Below are 16,447 nucleotides of genomic sequence, written 5' to 3'. Positions count from 1 at the left end.
ATTGCATTGACCTTCTTTCGGACTCCCTGTGTCAGCTGAGCGGGGTCGGGGGAGGTGAGGTTTTGCCTACGTTGGAAAGGAGCAAGTAGTGTCTGGATTTCAGGGAGAACTTAATTCATAAAGTTGTCACTTGCACTCCCTTGGGCCCCTCAGACCAGTGCAGACTTGGGGTGAGGAGTCAAGGCCCGTGGGAACCAACTGTGAGGGTAATGGGTGGGCAGGTTACACATGTACTTGCCTGTGTATGTACACAGAAGCTCTTGGGTCATGCTCCAAACTGGGCAGAAAGGGGACCATGGGCCCCGTGTAGACAGCGTTTGTGCCTTCAGCTGGAGTTCTCACACTGCCCAAAGCCTGGCCCAGGAGCGGCCTTGCATTCTGCCCCACTGAGCTGTGGCTTCAGCCAAGTCCCCACCATCTGGGTGTCCTAATTACAGGCGAGATCCTCTTGGCAAACACTAGGTCTGGCACTGGACTAGGGCGATGGGGCAGGTTGGGATCCAAACTAAGACAGCAGGATTGAATTGTTGAGCGAAAACACTGACACACAGGATCCTGTGCCTGCTGTGAGCTGACACAAGAGGGTGTCTAAGGTGTCCCAGAAATTCCCCACCCCTAGGACAGGGGATGAGGTGCTCCACGCAGGATGTCCATGGCCCCAGTCAAAAGTGGATGCTGCACACTGACCAGTGCCCCTCAGGCGCACCCCAGAGTCCTCCTGGCAGCTGTCCATAGTAAGCCAGTCATAGCACAGCTCACCCCTCAGGGCAGGCATGGTCCTGCTGGCCACTGGCACACTCTTGTGGGCCATGAGTTGTGCTGTCCCTCTAACAGCTACAACTTTTTATTGATCACTTGCTTTGTGACAGTCTCTGTGCTGGGCACTTTACGAGAGGACCCAGGGAAAAGGTTTCTCTTTCTCCATTCTCTTCCACTCTCGTACTTATGTGTGTGTTGGTGGTAGGAGGCGGAAGGAGAGGTCACGTAGGATTGGTACTGGGGATCCTTAGGGACCCACATGGAACTGCAGTGTGTTAGTCCAGGTTCCCCAAGAAGCTGATGCTATGGCTGGATTCAACTGGAACGGATTATATTAGAGGAAGCATTTATGAGAGGCAGGGAGCTCCGTCTGACTGAGAAGCAAGTCCAGTCCTGAGTGATGGGAGCGGGTCTAGCGGGGGCCATGCAAGGTGGAAGCATCCTAGATGGCCATGCAGGCTAAAGAAGGTTAGGCGAGGCTGTCGGGGAGTTCTCCAGTCAAAGGCGGCTCAGATGAGTCCTGGGCACTCTCCTCTGCTAAGTCACTGGCTACAAACATCCCACGGTCTGGGCACAAACTTGGCAGTGGATTCCAGAGGCAGCAGCTGGAGCCTTTGGTCGATTACGCTGCATGTTAGCTGGAGGTCTGTGGGGAGCACTTTCATGGCTGCCACCACAATCATGGGTGTGGGGGCAGAAAGTGTGCTCACATAGAAGTCAGACTGTAGAGAGAGGAGAATGGAATAAACACACAGCGAAAGGCAGAGCACTGCATATGAGGTTTGACAATTAAGTTCACGAACTCATCCTAGAAAAAGTGCTACATCCCTCACTGCTGAATATCACTACCGTCACCTTCAACGAACTCCCTTGCGAAGCTATGCACCAATGCCAGTGCCTAGTCCACCTTTCAAAGCAATTTTGGAACTCTTTTTCTGGAATGGCCATCAGAGCTGTCATTGTATTACCCTTGATGTCCTGAATGTCATCCAAATGTCTTCCTTTCAGTATTTCCTTTGTCTTTGGGTAAAGAAAAGGAAGTCACTGGGGGCCAGATCAGGTGAGTAGGGAGGGTGTTCCAATACAGTTATTTGTTTACTGGCTAAAAACTCCCTCACAGACAGTGTTCTGTGAGCTGGTGCATTGTCCTGATGCAAGAGCCATGACTTGTTGGCAAAAAGTTCAGGCCGTTTTTGTCTAACTTTTTCACGCAGCCTTTTCAGCACTTCCAAATAGTAAACTTGGTTAACTGTTTGTCCAGTTGGTACAAATTCATAATGAATAATCCCTCTGATATCAAAAATGTTTAGCAACATCGTTTTAACTCTTGATTTGGACTGATGGAACTTTCTTGGTCGTGGAGAATTGGCTGACTTCCATTGTGCATTTTGACATTTTGTTTCAGGGTCGTATTGGTACACCCATGTTTTATCACCAGTGATAACGGCCCAAATATCTTCTTGCTTCTCCAAAAAGTCTTGGCAAACTGCGACTCTTTTTTACTTTTGTTCATCGGTGAGCTCCTTTGGGACCATTTTTTGCACACATCTTTCACACCAAGGTTTTCAGTTAAGATTTTCCTAACTGTTTCTCTGTCGATGTTTATTTGGTGTGCTATGTTTCTCACAGTCAGCCAATGATTTTGATAGACAATTTGACGAATTTTTGCAATGTTTTCATCAGTTCTGCTTGTTACTGGCCGTCCTGACCTCTCTTCATCAGTGACACACTCTCTCCCCTCAGAAAAATGTTTAATCCATTTGTACACTGTTTTCTTCGTAGTATTATTCCCATAAACTTGGACTAAAGTGTCCCTGATTTCACTTCCACTCTTGCCAAGAAATTAAATGTTGGCTCATTGTTCTAATTCAAGCTCAGACATTCTTGCGGTGGCACCCCAAAACACGCAACAACAATGAACTCCACTCAGCAAGACACTACCACATGTCGACACGAGCACAGCTACGAAACACTGATATACCAAGTTTATGAAACTGATAGGGGAGAGCTCCGTCACTACAGAAGTTTTAAGCCTTCCTCACTATACAAATTTTAAGTCTCCTTTTCCCTAGTGTCTTAGCTCCTTAGCCCCAGGCTTTGATTCTGATCAGTTTCTGAGTCCTAGACTAAAGATTGCTCCTAGTGTGAATCACAGGATGTTTCTCACCCCTGCCTCAGATAACTAATTAAAAGCCTGTGACTTCCCAACATCCCCCAAGCCATTCCAGACCAGAACTCTTGGCCATCCCAGAGACCAAACAGGTTTTAACATTCCTCCAGGTCAGTATACTTGTTGATTGTAATCACTGAAGCCTAATGTTCTTTCCAACCCATTCTGGGCCCAGCTCCTGGACAATTGATGCCACCTAAATGACTGGTTGAATGGCCACGGGCTCTATAGAGCTAATGGATTTATTAATTAAAATCTATTTTTCCCCATTCAGGGGCCTTGGGGATACAGAGGATACCCCAGCAGGATTGCCAATCGCAACCAAAGATGCCAACGCTCTCTTCCAGGTGGATCCCAAGACCCCTTCCTCTCCTCTGAGATCAGATAGGGCGACAGCTCCATGAATTCCCCAATAGGCAGGTACAGCTCTAGTCTCCTGTCCAGCAGGAAGCAGATACAGAAGAACAGACCTTCTGTCCCTCAACTTCCCATAGACATTTTATGGGGATCACGTCTCTCAACGGAAAAACAAGGCAGGCAGTTAGAGATAGGCATCAGGTCTCTGCATTCCTGCATAAACCGTAGTATTTTCAACCACCTAAAAGACCTCTCTTTGTCCAAAACTTCCTCTTTTCATTGTAATTATCTACCCCTAAGAGGAACAAATGGGTACAAAGTACCCAACCAGATCAAACCGGCCACTCACACCTGCACAGTCTAAAATGATGAGGTGATAGTCTCTTGTCAATCACAGGTGTCAATCAGGTGGTCCCACGCCCGGAAAGGAACAGCCCATTTGAGAGAAAAAGATAAAAACCACCAAGGCCTCATTAGTCCGGGCCCTTGAGCCATTCTCTACTGCTCGGGTCCGCTTCTGTTTCTTTGAAGTGTACTATCTCTTCTAATAAACTACTCTTTCACCAGTGTATTTCTATGTCTCGTTCAGTTCTTTGCTTGATGAGATGCCAAGAACCTGGACATTGCGCCGAGAAGGACTCACTCTCCAGTAACAAAACCTTCCCGAGCTGTTTGTACCCTGCTGCCGATGTAAGAGCATGGTGGCAAGTTCTCAAACTTACTTGTCAGACTTCATATGGGCGCATGTGCGTGTGTATGTGTGCGTACACGCGTGAGCAGCATTAAACCAGAGAGAGACAGAAAGAGAGAGAGGGAGAGGGACCTAGGGAAACAGGTCAGAAAGACACTGACACACAAAAAAAGAAGAAGAAACACCAGAACAGACACCGACGTATCTAGCCCCAGGACTCTGCAAGAAGATGCTTGCTGGTCCCACCTCTGGATTTCCTTGAGATCACCTGCTGAATCCTGACCACGAACTCTTCTTTCCTTTTAGCTAGGGAGCTGGCTAATGTGATCTCTGATTCTTACCACGGAAAGAGCCCTCTCTGTAACATCCCAATTCTCAACTGCAAAGAGCCTGACCTGCAATGCCAGGAGAGGCACCCCAAGACATTAGTGAATGCGAAGTCATTTCTTCATGCTTTCCTCCACTGGGTGGCCAGGTCCTACACTAACCTAGGAAGATCCTCTTCGCAGGTCCCCGTTCTCCGTCTAGGTTTTCTTCTCTACCTGGTAGGCGACTTCACATTTGTGACTGCTGGTTTGCTCTCTAGGTGGTTCATGGGTGTCTGTCCCATTTCCCCAATGAGGGGGGAGGGTAGTGGGCTATTCATGGGTTGCCTCAAATTCAGGCTCAGCCCTCTCACAGCTAAACCCTGGGCAAGTCACTTACCTGTCTGGCCCTGCTTCTTCATAGGAAAAATGGGGACCGTAACCTACCTGGAAGGTTAGCACGTAAAGCCCATGGCATTACTCCATGTAACTCTCCTTAGGGACAGCAGGTACATTAGCGTCATTCTTCTCATGCTAGGAAACACTTCACAATGACTCATGGAAGTGTCAGGGAGAACTGTGAGTGCACAGCTGTTATTTTCCACGTCAGACCCTGACAATGTAGTGCCTTCTCTCCACTGCTCTCTCAGGGAGCAGTCAGGCAGAGATATACCTGGGATTTACCCGAGATTAGGCCTCAGATGAATAATTCTTTACATTCACTAGTGCTTTCCAATCCTTTGTCTCCCTTAATCCTCACAACAACCCAGAGAAAGGAGAAATATGTATTCCTGTTTTGCAAGTGAAAATCTGGTGGTTTATTAACTTGCCTGAGGTCACAGAACTGTCGAGGGGAGGACCCAGTGCTGGCCTTCAGATCCCCAAGGTCTCATCCCCTGAGTCCTCTGGCCTCCAAGCCCCATGGGAGTCAGAGATTCCGGAAAATCCAGCTTGGTCCAGCTCCAAAGAACCACTCTGAGATTCCTCTTTAACTGGCAGTGTACCCTCCCTCCAGTGTCTTTCTGACCCTAGTTCTGAGCTCCCCAGTATCCCAAAACCTACCCCTCAACTTGGAGTAAAATGTTACAGCTGCAGGGAATTTATTCCCTCGAGAAGAATCTATTGAACGAATGCCTCTTATAAGCCAAGTATCATGTTAGCCATTGAATATTTGTGGTAATCTAATGATGAATATCAACCCTGGCTGCCTATTAGAATCACTGGGGCCTTTTCAAAGTATGTCACTCAGATCCTATACCAACCAATGAAACCAAAGTCTCTGTGGGAAGGGCTGGGGGAGGGAAGAGAGGAGGGAGGCCAGTTATCAGAATGTTATTTAAAAACTCCCTAGATGATTCTGATGTTCTCTCGGGCTTGAGAATCTCCAATCTAGTTGAAATGTATCTCCCCTTATGTTACGGAGGAGGAAACTGGGGCCCATAGAGGGGCAGTGCCTTGCCCAAAGTCACAGATCTGACCCTGATTCCTCCACCTTCAAACTTCCAGTGCCCTTTCTGAAAATACTTGGTGAATATTTGTTAGAAGCATCCGTGGATGAATGTGGCATGGGAGGGAATGAAAGGTGGTGAATGTAGTAGATGTTTGAGATGTTTTCCCCATTCACAGTCCTGTGGGATGGGACAGCCCACCTAGGTGGCCATCTTTGAACCATGTGACACAGCTAGGCAAAGCTGAGTGGACTAGGAGAGGAAACTTGAACCATGATGAACCAATGAGATGACCCCGTTAGGCATTTGAAATTAAGGTATTGAGAGCCGGTCATGACCCAATGAGTAGGAAAGAAGGTGTGCAGAGAGAAGTAGGAGGCTAAAGCAGATACATAGTGAGAGAGACAGAGACAGGGAACTAGGCAGGCCTTGGTTCCCCTGAGAACTGTATTCTTACATTGACCGGCGCCTTTTATAACTAGTGGGTTCCTGGATATTTAAACGGCCTCAACCATGGGAACAGCCCCTGCAAAAGCCTAGAGCCAACAAAAACCTTTATGTTTCCCTCACTTTGCCCCGACCCCCAACAATGTCCAGCTGAAGAACTGAGTTCCCTGTTCTTCAAAGTGCTCAGGCAAAATGTTGATGTCCACCTCTTGGAGATGTTGGCAGGTTGGTCTCATAGGTCCTGCTCAATCACATGATTCTGAATTTCCACAATGGGCAGGCAGAGGGTATTTTAAGATTATTTTTTCTCCTTCTTAGCACCCAGTGCCCCATGCCTGACACATGGTCCCTGGCAAGGAAGCCTGTACCTCTGGGGATGGGAGTGGGGCACATAGTAAACAAAGAACACAAGAAAGTTCCTTCTGTCCCTCCCCACACATCAACACACACATCCCTATGGTGGAAGAATGGCAGGGGTGTGAAAACAATGGGAACCTGTGAGTCATGGGGGTAGGCAGGATAATGTTTCTCCAAAAAAGCTCCCTCTAACCATGTCCGGAGGAACTATGTAGGCAGCTGACAGGCAGTGATACCTGGCATGACCCCCAGTTCTGGGCAGTCACTTGCCCTGCCCTGGATGACCTGGGTTTTCTCTTTATCTTTTAATTCAACTTTTATTTTTAGGAAGTGATATATATAAATACTTTCAAAATGTCAAATAATGCTACACATATGGTAACGGAAAACAGCAACTGCCTGCCTCACCCTTCCCTGTCCCCACTCCCCAGAGGCAAACTTCTTTTAGACTTTCCAGCTATTTCTTCCTATTTTTTTCCACTTCTCTAAATAACATATAGTTATTTTTTTTACCCATTATTATTTTTATCTTACTGTAGTTCTATAAATTATCTTCCTACTACAAAAGATGAGGATTAGCTCCATTCCACCCCCAACTCACATACTTCTTTCCCTGTCCTCCCAATATTAGATCTCAACTTATGGTTAGTTCTCCTTTTGGTGTTTATATTATCATGACTAAGTAAATATTACACGATATACTTGAGTTCCATTTTATTTCTGGCAATGTCCAAAAAACATGGACATTTTGTTATCCATGTTTTTTGTTTGCTTAGTTTCATATGTTTTTGTCACTAATTAATTCCCAAACTCCCTGCCACAATTGTAAAACTCTTCTCAGAAGAGTAACCTATCAGTCCCGTTTGTTTTTCTCTTGGTGAATTGCCTTTAGAACCGACCATCTTTCTGCTCCTGGCTGGATGGATGCTTTCTAGGCCTGCTGCATGGCTAGGATCCTGAACAGTCCCTTTACCATTCACTGGAAATTCCCTTTGCCTCCTTTCTACATTGGACTTTCTGGTTTCTGAGTCCAATGTCTTCTGTCTTTTTTGGTTTACTTTTTTTTGTTTGATGGAGAATTTCTTCCAATAGTTTTCTGAGAAATGGTGCAAGAGAGGTAAACTTTTTGAGACCTTGCATGTCTAAAAATATCTTTATTCTACCTTCAGGCTTGATTGATAGTTTGGCGGGGTATCTAATTCTAGGTTGGAAATTTTTTTCCTTCAGAAATTTGAGAGTTTTTCCCTTTTCTCTTCCAGTTTCCTGTGTGGCTATGGAGAAGTTCAGTGATATTCTGATTCGTAGGCTTTTGTATGTGATAACTCTCTTTCTCTCTCTGGAAACATTTTAGAATCTCCTTATTTCCCAGTGCATTTGTTGGTATAATTTTTCATTCGTGGTGTTGGGCCCTCAGAACTCCTCTTCAATCTAGAAGCTCATGACCTTTGGCTCCTGTTTTTGCTTGTTATTTTCTATCTTTCTGAGCTACACCTCTTTAATTGGTTCTCTGATTTTCTAATCTTTACTTTTTGTCCTCTTATCCTACTTTCAAGAGGATTTTCTAAACTTTATCTTTCAACCCTCCTATTGATTCAAAAAAAATTCTTCTACTTTATCTTTACTTTGTTTCTTTTTCTTCCTATCTTTTTATTAAAAGAATTGCAAATGTACAGAAAAGTTGAAAAAATAGTATATTTAACATACTTTTCCCTACCATCTAGGTTAGTGCTGTTCACTGGAAATATAATGTGAGTCACATATGTAATTTTAAGCTTTCTAGTTGTCACATTAAAACGGTAAAAAGAAACAGGTGAAATTAATTTTCTTACTTTATGTATATATTTCAAAATACCATTTCTACATTTCATTAATATAAAAAGTTTAATATGGTATTTTGTATTTGTCTTTTTACTGTCTTTGAAATCCAGTTCATCTTTTATACTCATAGCATGTCTCAATTCAGGTGATTTTTAAGGGATTAGTAGGCACAAGTGGCTAGTAGCTACTGTATTAGATAGTGCAGGACTAGATCAAACAACTGCTATGTATTTATCTATTAACTGACTGTATATTTTGGCAGAACCATTTGAAAGAAATTTATAGACCACATTATACTTGATTTTGGAATACATTAGCCTGCAGATTCTAAAATTAAGGACACTCTGCTACATAATCAAACCACCATTATCATACCTAAGAAAATTTTTAATAATTCCCTAACATCTTTAATATGCTGTCCATACTCAAATTGTCCCAATTGTGTCCAAATTTTCTTTTATAGATGGTCTAGTTCAACTGGGATTCTATCATCTAGTTTCATTTGATTGTTAGGTCTTCTTAGTCTTTTAAAAATCTATAATAGTTTTTCTATCTTTTTGTTTCTCCTACAACACTGACATTTTATGGATCTAGGCAGTTGTCTTGTAGAATGTACTACATTCTGGATTTGTCTGGTTGCTTCCTAATGATGTAATTTAATTCATTTGACCCCATGTATTTACTGGAGATTGGAAGTTAGATCAAGGTTACATTCAGGTTAAATATTTTTAGTGAGGATAAGACATAGGTTGTTATATTTTTAATCTTCAAGAGCTATTTCTTATTCTGTGAATGTTACTTTTTACAACATCCTTGTTTTTGTTTCAAAGGTTGCTGTATTTTTCTTAATTCTGAGATTGTTAATTATCTCAAAGTGAAAAAAGAGGTCTGCTTTCTGCATCATCTCTGAGTTGTTTTTTTTTCTTATTCGCTTGTTTTGGTTTCTCTTTTTCATAGTGATGTCTCTCTTTCAATGTCCAGTGATCCTCAGTTGTCTATTCACATTTAATACTGAGGTTCTGATTGTATGAGAAGGGCTTGTGATTAGTGGAGTTGGTGGCAAGCCAACTTTTTTTATTGAGAAACCTCTACATGTCAGCATCTGAAGGACTTTTCTTTTGGGCCAATTTCCGTCGGGAAACTCCTCAGAATTTGCTGCAGGTTACAAACCTGTTTCCAATGTTCTGATGCTGAGTGGAAAAGGGCGCAGGGAAACTTTCCATTTGGTTCAGACTTGCACTTAATGCTCTCTTTCAGCTGTGTAACCCTCTCTGTTGGTAAGCCAGCCCATTTTCTGCTAGGGCAGGGAAGGCAATGGCCACCTATGCAAGAAGTGGGAGGGGACCTGGACTGTTGCTTCTCCTTTACCCACTTGCAATCAGTCCTCCTCAGCCCCACCCTGTACCCCTTTTCAGAGGGCTCTGACCTTTCCAAGTGCTAAGCCATTCAAGGCACCCATAGCTTGAAGCAACCTGCTTCTTATTGTCATCCTGTCCATCCTTCCACCCCCCACCCTAGGCAGTTAAGGTGACGCTCCTGAGGGCCCACGTCCACCCCTTAACAACGCCTTAAGTTTTGCTGACTACTCTACAGCTGCACTCCTCTTGCCCTCGTGGGCTATGTCTTACCATGATCATTTTAGTGGGGTTTTAGAAGAGGAGAGATAAAAAACGGTCAGTCTTCCATTCTTTCTCTTCAGCAATGACCCATTTTCTGTAGGTAAAAATTCAGGCTTAGAGAAACTTTGGGGAGAACCCACATCCAAATTCCAACCCCACTAAGAAAGCATTATGGCCAGAGACCTAGGAGAAGCTTGACCCCTGAAAGCTCTGTTCTGTGGCCTGGCTTCTGGAGGGTTTGGGAGGCCAAGATCTCAATGTTGACCACAATGCTGGCATTATCAGGTGGCCACTTGGCCCCACGCCAGCTTCTACATGGCCCCATTATATCTCCAGACTCCAGCACAATCATTGGGTCCTGACTACCTGCTTGCCCTCTCCTGTCTTCCAGAGCCTGGCCTTCACTCCATCTCTAAACTTGCTTTTCTCTTTTATTCCTTTTATTATGTTTCCCTTTTTAGCTCATTTTCTCACTCTCAATATTTCTCCTTCCTTCTTTTTTCTCTTTCCATGTGTTTTGCTCTTTACCTTTCCCCCACCCTCTCTCACTCTCTGTCTCTCTCTCTCTCTCTCTCTCTGCTCTCTCCGTCCATGCCTAACTTTTTCCTTTGGTAAGTCAGGAACTTTTCAATCTATACCAGTGGTTCTCAACCAGGGTTAATCTCCCCATTCTCCCAGGAAAGATCTGGCAACTGGGGAGGGGTTGGTGCTACTGACCCCTAGTGGGTGGAGGCCGAGGATGCTGCTAAACATCCCACAATGCACAGGACAGCCCCCACGAAAAGAATTATTTGACCCCAAATGTCAATAGTACCAAGGTTGAGAAACTATGGTCTCCTGCAATCCCTCCTTCACACTTACTTCCTAGTCTCCCTTAGAGAAAACAAGTGTGAAGGACAGAGGCCCAGAGAGGGAGCCATTGCCAGCTGCTGGCTGGGGTGAGTAGCCCAGACAGTGGGCGGGACACAGCCTCCAGAATCTCCTGGTGTTGGTTTTGGCCTTCTCAGGGTCAGACAATCTGGTGGAAAAGTGCTCCTTAGTCACTCCAACTGCTGCTGCCAGCTGTTTACCTGACTGTGGGACCACCCCTGGTCCTGGCTCAGGAGCAGGTAATGAAAACATAGCTGGCTCACTGCCCATCCCAGACAGGCCTCTCCTGCCAATGTGAGGGCAGAAAGAGTAGCCTCTGACAAGCGTGAACAGTGAAAGCCTACCTCTTCCCTAGTCTGTCCTACCAAGCATCCAGAAACCCTCCTAGAACTCAGCGTGCGAGTTCTGGGCTTACCCTCCATGACTGTAATCTTACACTACCAAAGCCTCCACAGGCTGCGTTTACTTCCTGAAGTTGATAGGAATACGGGTAATTGTGGGACAGAATGGAGTCCAGCACTGATGAACTTAGTAAAGCAGGCCAGGAGTTTAAGGCCAGGAGGAGAATCCTGGAGAGACCGGCTCCAACTCTACCTTCAGACTATGGGTCATTCCTTGTGCCACCGCCCCCCGTCCACCCTCTGCGTATCCATTCTCCTGTTCTTACATAGTAATAGAATTTTCAGCTACGCACATGGCTGCCCAGCAAAAGACTACATTTCCTAGATTCTTTTGCAGCTACGTGTGGCCATATGACCAAGCTCTGGCCATTGAAATATGAGCAGATACGATGGGTGCAACATCTGGATCATATCTTTAAAAGGAAGGAGGGTGAAAATGTGATGGCAGGAGCTGGAGCATCCATTTTGGGCCATATGAAGCTATGTGTTGAGTGTGGCAGAGAAACAAGATAGAAGATGTCTGGCTCTCCACCACCATTAAGCTGCCATACTAACTCTACCATCTACTCAGAGAGAGAAATAACATTGTTTCTTGTTTAAGCTACTATATTTTGGGCTCTCTTTCTAATATCAGCCCAACATGTATCCTAGCTGAAATAAGTCCTTGGTGAACTCTTACATGAGCCAGCCTAGGCTCCCAGCCTAGGCAAAGTGTTTGTCTCTTCCTGAACCCCCATCACTTTTCAGATGAAACAGCCATGACTCAAGGCCACATTTACGATTAATTTATGATGAAGCTGAGGCTTGAAGCCAGGTGCAAACCATTGGCCTGGATAAACCACAAGGTTCTTTGCATTCTTCACATTCTAGGATTCTCTGAAACCTATTAATCAAGGGGTGTGGCAGGCACCCCAGAACTCTGGCTTGCTGGAGAGTTTTACACGCAGTCTCCTCTGACACAATGGTCTTTCCCACTCTCTGCCCTCCAGACACACTTATCTTTAGTTCCTCAAACTAGCCATGCTCCGTCTTACCTCTGGGCCTGGACTCGTGCTATTCCCTCTGCCTAAAACATGTTTCTCTCCCCTTTTCACCAAGGTAAACTTTTCAAAATGCAACTCAGGTGATACTCCTTCAGGAAAGTCTTACCTATCAGTCCCACTAGCCTGAAAACGCCGAGAGGGCAGGGAACATCTTGTTGTTGTTGTTGTTGTTTTGCTTATTACTGAATCCTAATGCCTAGGAGGGTGCCACAGTAAACAATTGTGAAATGAATTAATGAGTGAATACATATAAGAGACCAGAGGTGTAGCCACACCTGGAGGCTGGGAAAAGACCGGACTGACCTCACAAAGGGACTTTCCATCTCAAGACTGGAGTCTACTAAGAGGGATGTCATCATTTATACCTCACCCAGGAAGAAACCCTCTTTCAGGGTCCAGGAATCTTCTAAAGAAGTGCCTCCAGAACCTGAATATGTGAATGGATAACCAGGTCTGATTCAGTAGGTCTGGAGATTCTGCATTTCTAAGAAGCTCTCAAGTCATGTTGTTTTCCATACCATTTTGAGTAGCAAGGCCCTTGGGGCCTCAGATTCCCTCCAGGAGTCCGTTTGTCCACGCTCCTGCTCTGTCTGTCTCTGCATGGGGCCCCAGAAACTGGCTCCTTAGTCCAGGGAGGCACGTCCTTTGTCCTTTCAGCCTCCAGGAGATTTTCCAAGGTCAAGGCCCAGTCTGTTCACCCCAGAGGTGCCACACCCCAAAACTGGCAACTGCACCCTGCAAGCCCTGTCCCTGCCATCAGCTACCACCTCCCTCCCTCTCCGGGCCAATTCTCCATCTTGGCATTGGCAGCTGCTGTGACACCCTTGGACTAGGGCCATCCCGTCAACTCTGTGTTTGGCAGGATTAATTAATTGACTTTAAAACACAAAGGCTGTGTGTGTGTATGTGTGTGTTATATCAGACAAGTGAATGTAGCCTTGTCCACCGGGTCCCCTCATATGGTGTGTGTGTGTGTGTGTGTGTGTGTGTGTGTGTGTGTGTGTGTGCCTGTCTATGGGTCCTTTGGTGTTGATGTCTGGGCCTCTGACTCCAGTGCAGTATGTGTGGCGTGGGGAAGGGAAGCAGGCAGGAAACATTGGGGCACCAGTAGCTTTATCCCTGGGCCTCCCCTTTGCCTTCACTGAATAAACATCTTGTTTGTCCACCAGACAGTAGCCTGCGCCTGCGGGCGTATACTCTTCCTCCTGCCCACCCAGGGCTCAGGATTGGCTAGACCTGCACAGGAAGTCTGGCTGAACCTTAATCCGGCCTGGGAAATGCCAAGGCCGGGAGGCATATGCCAGGCGTATTGATGGGACCAGGCAGTGCCAGGGCCACGTGTACCTTCATCACACAGGGGCTCAGAGTTCAGCCTCCCCCACCTCCCTGGCACCACTTGGGAGCACAATGAAGCCAATTCAGAGCAAAATCTCATCCGTGAAATCTGTCTTCCCAGGAGTTGCCAGACTTAGCCAGGAAGGCTCTAGGGCTCCGGTTACAATGAAACTCAAGCTCCAGTGCCCCATCTTCTTTGCTAGGGTCTGCTGTGACCAGGTGGAGAGCAGGGGATCCAAGCCTCACAACCCAAATCCCACCCCCGATCAAGGGCAGCTTCAAAGAGAGAGTGAGCTCCCTGTCACTGGAGGTGTGACCTGTCACTGGGAGACGGGCTATGTTGCCACTTTGAGCTTCTGGGGTTATAGATGTCAAATTCTTTATCCCTCTGCCTCCAGAATGACTGAACTTCAAGGAAGACAATTAATGCCAAGGCCTGCTCTCTCCCCCCGGGTCTCTGGCAGTCAAGGGGTGTGTATGTGGCGGGGTGGGGGCTGATTCTCTGCTTCTTGGCCTGGCCGCCCATCAGAAGCTTGGACAGCTCATGCTCGGCCCCTTTTCTCCCATCCCACCCTGTCTTCAATCTTTGTAGGTGCTCTTAGTCTTTTCAGATCCTGCTTCCTTAGCAGCCAGACCATGTATGGGGCATGTGAGGCTGGAAGGGCACAGCTCCAAGGGCGTGGGGTCACACTCCATTCTGGTTACCACGGAGATGGAAACACATCTGCAGGTGAGGGCTGTCACTCCCAGAGCCTCAGCGGACGCAGTGGGACCCAAGGCCGCTGAGTTCAGGTGAGGTTTGGAGCCTCACCCCTGGCAGCTCAAACTCATCTTCCTTTAGTTACTGAGTCTGGGTCTCTGCAGTCCTTGGAGTTTAGACTATGTTCTTGACATTTATTGAGATTTGGGCTTGAGTGTTTTTAAGGCTTTTTCTGAATCTCTTTGTATGTGTATCTGTGTTTCTGAATGAGAGCGGGGAAGGTGGCAGCAAGACAGTGGCAGGGAGACAGAGGGCTATTCTATCAGAGACTTTTGAAGACCCAAAACAGTGTCTCCCCTCAGACTGGGGCTCCCTGAGGGCAGGGCTGTGTCTCCCCTCAGACTGGGGCTCCCTGAGGGCAGGGCTGTGTCTCCCCCTCAGACTGGGGCTCCCTGAGGGCAGGTCTGTGTCTCCCCTCAGACTGGGGCTCCCTGAGGGCAGGGCTGTGTCTCCCCCTCAGACTGAGGCTCCCTGAGGGCAGGTCTGTGTCTCCCCTCAGACTGGGGCTCCCTGAGGGCAGGGCTGTCTCCCCTCAGACTGAGGCTCCCTGCGGACAGGTCTGTGTCTCCCCTCAGACTGGGGCTCCCTGCGGACAGGTCTGTGTCTCCCCTCAGACTGGGGCTCCCTGGGGGCAAGGCTGTCTCCCCTCAGACTGGGGCTCCCTGAGGGCAGGGTCGTGTCTCCCCTCAGACTGGGGCTCCCCGAGGGCAGGGCTGTGTCTCCCCTCAGACTGGGGCTCCCTGAGGACAGGGCTGTGTCTCCCCTCAGACTGGGGCTCCCTGAGAAGCCGATCTACCTGGGAATGAGGAACACTTCTGAACCACAAGTCCTCTCTGTACGTATATACTGTGTATACCGTGCATATGTGATAAACCCACTTTCCCTAAGTCTTCAGAAGCTTCTCTAGAAACACGCAGGGATCGCATTCTGTTTCTGGGATGGCGTTTATGGAGGCCCAGTCCGGGACAATTTGGATGGACTTGGAGGCCTGGGACTCCCCATAGGGCTGCTGCGGTGGGTGGGGGCGGCTGCCAGCGGACTCCTGGACCTCCCTCCCGCCTTTGCTCTGCCTCTACTTCTGCTGTGGGGCAGAGAATGGCCTGAGGCCATCACTGACAGAGCAGTCCTTCTCCTGGGGTGGCGGCAACCGCCTCCTGGGCGCCAGGGACGCTCAGCAGGGCTGCTTGCTGCGGGCTTGGCACAGCGAACTCCCTCCGCTCCCTCCCGCTCAGCCGGCCACCCACATGAATAGCCTCTCAGTGCTCTTCCTTGGCCTGGGTGGATCCGGAGGGCAGGCCCCTTCTTGCCTGTCATGATGGAGCCAGGAAAGACACAGAGGAGACGGACAAGGGGTGTGATGAAGACGAGACAAATCTTGAGGAGGGTGATGCCCGGGCACAGTAACTGTAAAATTGGAAGGAGAGGGGTGGGTTTTTAATCACTTATCTTGCCTTTTCTTTCTTTGTCACAGAACAAACAGAACTCCCGCTAGAAATGTAAGCTTCTTGAAGGCTGGGACCTTTGTTTTGGTCACGGTTGCAGCCCATGTATCTAGATGCCTGGCCTATGGTAGGTGCTCAATCCCTATTTTTTGAATCAGTGACAGATTGTAACTGATTCGGCTTCGTGGACTCTTGGACTCTTCTGTTGTGTTTCTCATAGTTACAAGTTTCCTCTGCTCTTCACCTGCACCCACTTACACACCCCACCTGCCCACGGTGGGGCTGTGTGGGGTGGTCGCGGTGGCCAGGAGACCTGGATTCCAGGGTCTCTGCTCCTCTCGAGGTATGTGATCAGGAAATTCTCTGCTCTGGGGTCTCGGTCTTTCAATGTGCGAAATGAGGAGAGTGGATTAAGTAAGAGGTTTGCAAAGGTTTCTCCTCTCCCCGCTCAAGCAGTGGAGCCCTTTCTTGAAAAGAAATCTTAAGAAAAAGCTCAAAATACAAAATAGCTAATATGAGAAGGTCTCTAAAGGAGGACAGGAGAGGGGCTGGAGTCCAGTCCACTCCCTCCCCACCCCTCTCCTCACAGGTTCCCTGGGGCCCCGCTCAGGATGCACTAAGCCCT

The 16,447-nt window shown here is 47.4% G+C and overlaps 1 long non-coding RNA gene across 1 annotated transcript; it reads left to right on the top strand.

The window, feature by feature from the left end:
• Positions 1-15,134: 15,134 nt before the first annotated feature.
• Positions 15,135-16,181, top strand: LOC117015616 (uncharacterized). The gene is made up of 3 exons (XR_004421754.1): positions 15,135-15,215; positions 15,852-15,949; positions 16,043-16,181. It is a non-coding gene; the product is annotated as an uncharacterized LOC117015616 (long non-coding RNA).
• Positions 16,182-16,447: the final 266 nt, after the last annotated feature.

The sequence above is a fragment of the Rhinolophus ferrumequinum genome, chromosome 3, assembly GCF_004115265.2.
Source record: "Rhinolophus ferrumequinum isolate MPI-CBG mRhiFer1 chromosome 3, mRhiFer1_v1.p, whole genome shotgun sequence".
In the NCBI taxonomy this organism is placed as follows: domain Eukaryota; kingdom Metazoa; phylum Chordata; class Mammalia; order Chiroptera; family Rhinolophidae; genus Rhinolophus; species Rhinolophus ferrumequinum.
This window is presented reverse-complemented; position numbering and strand designations above follow the sequence as displayed.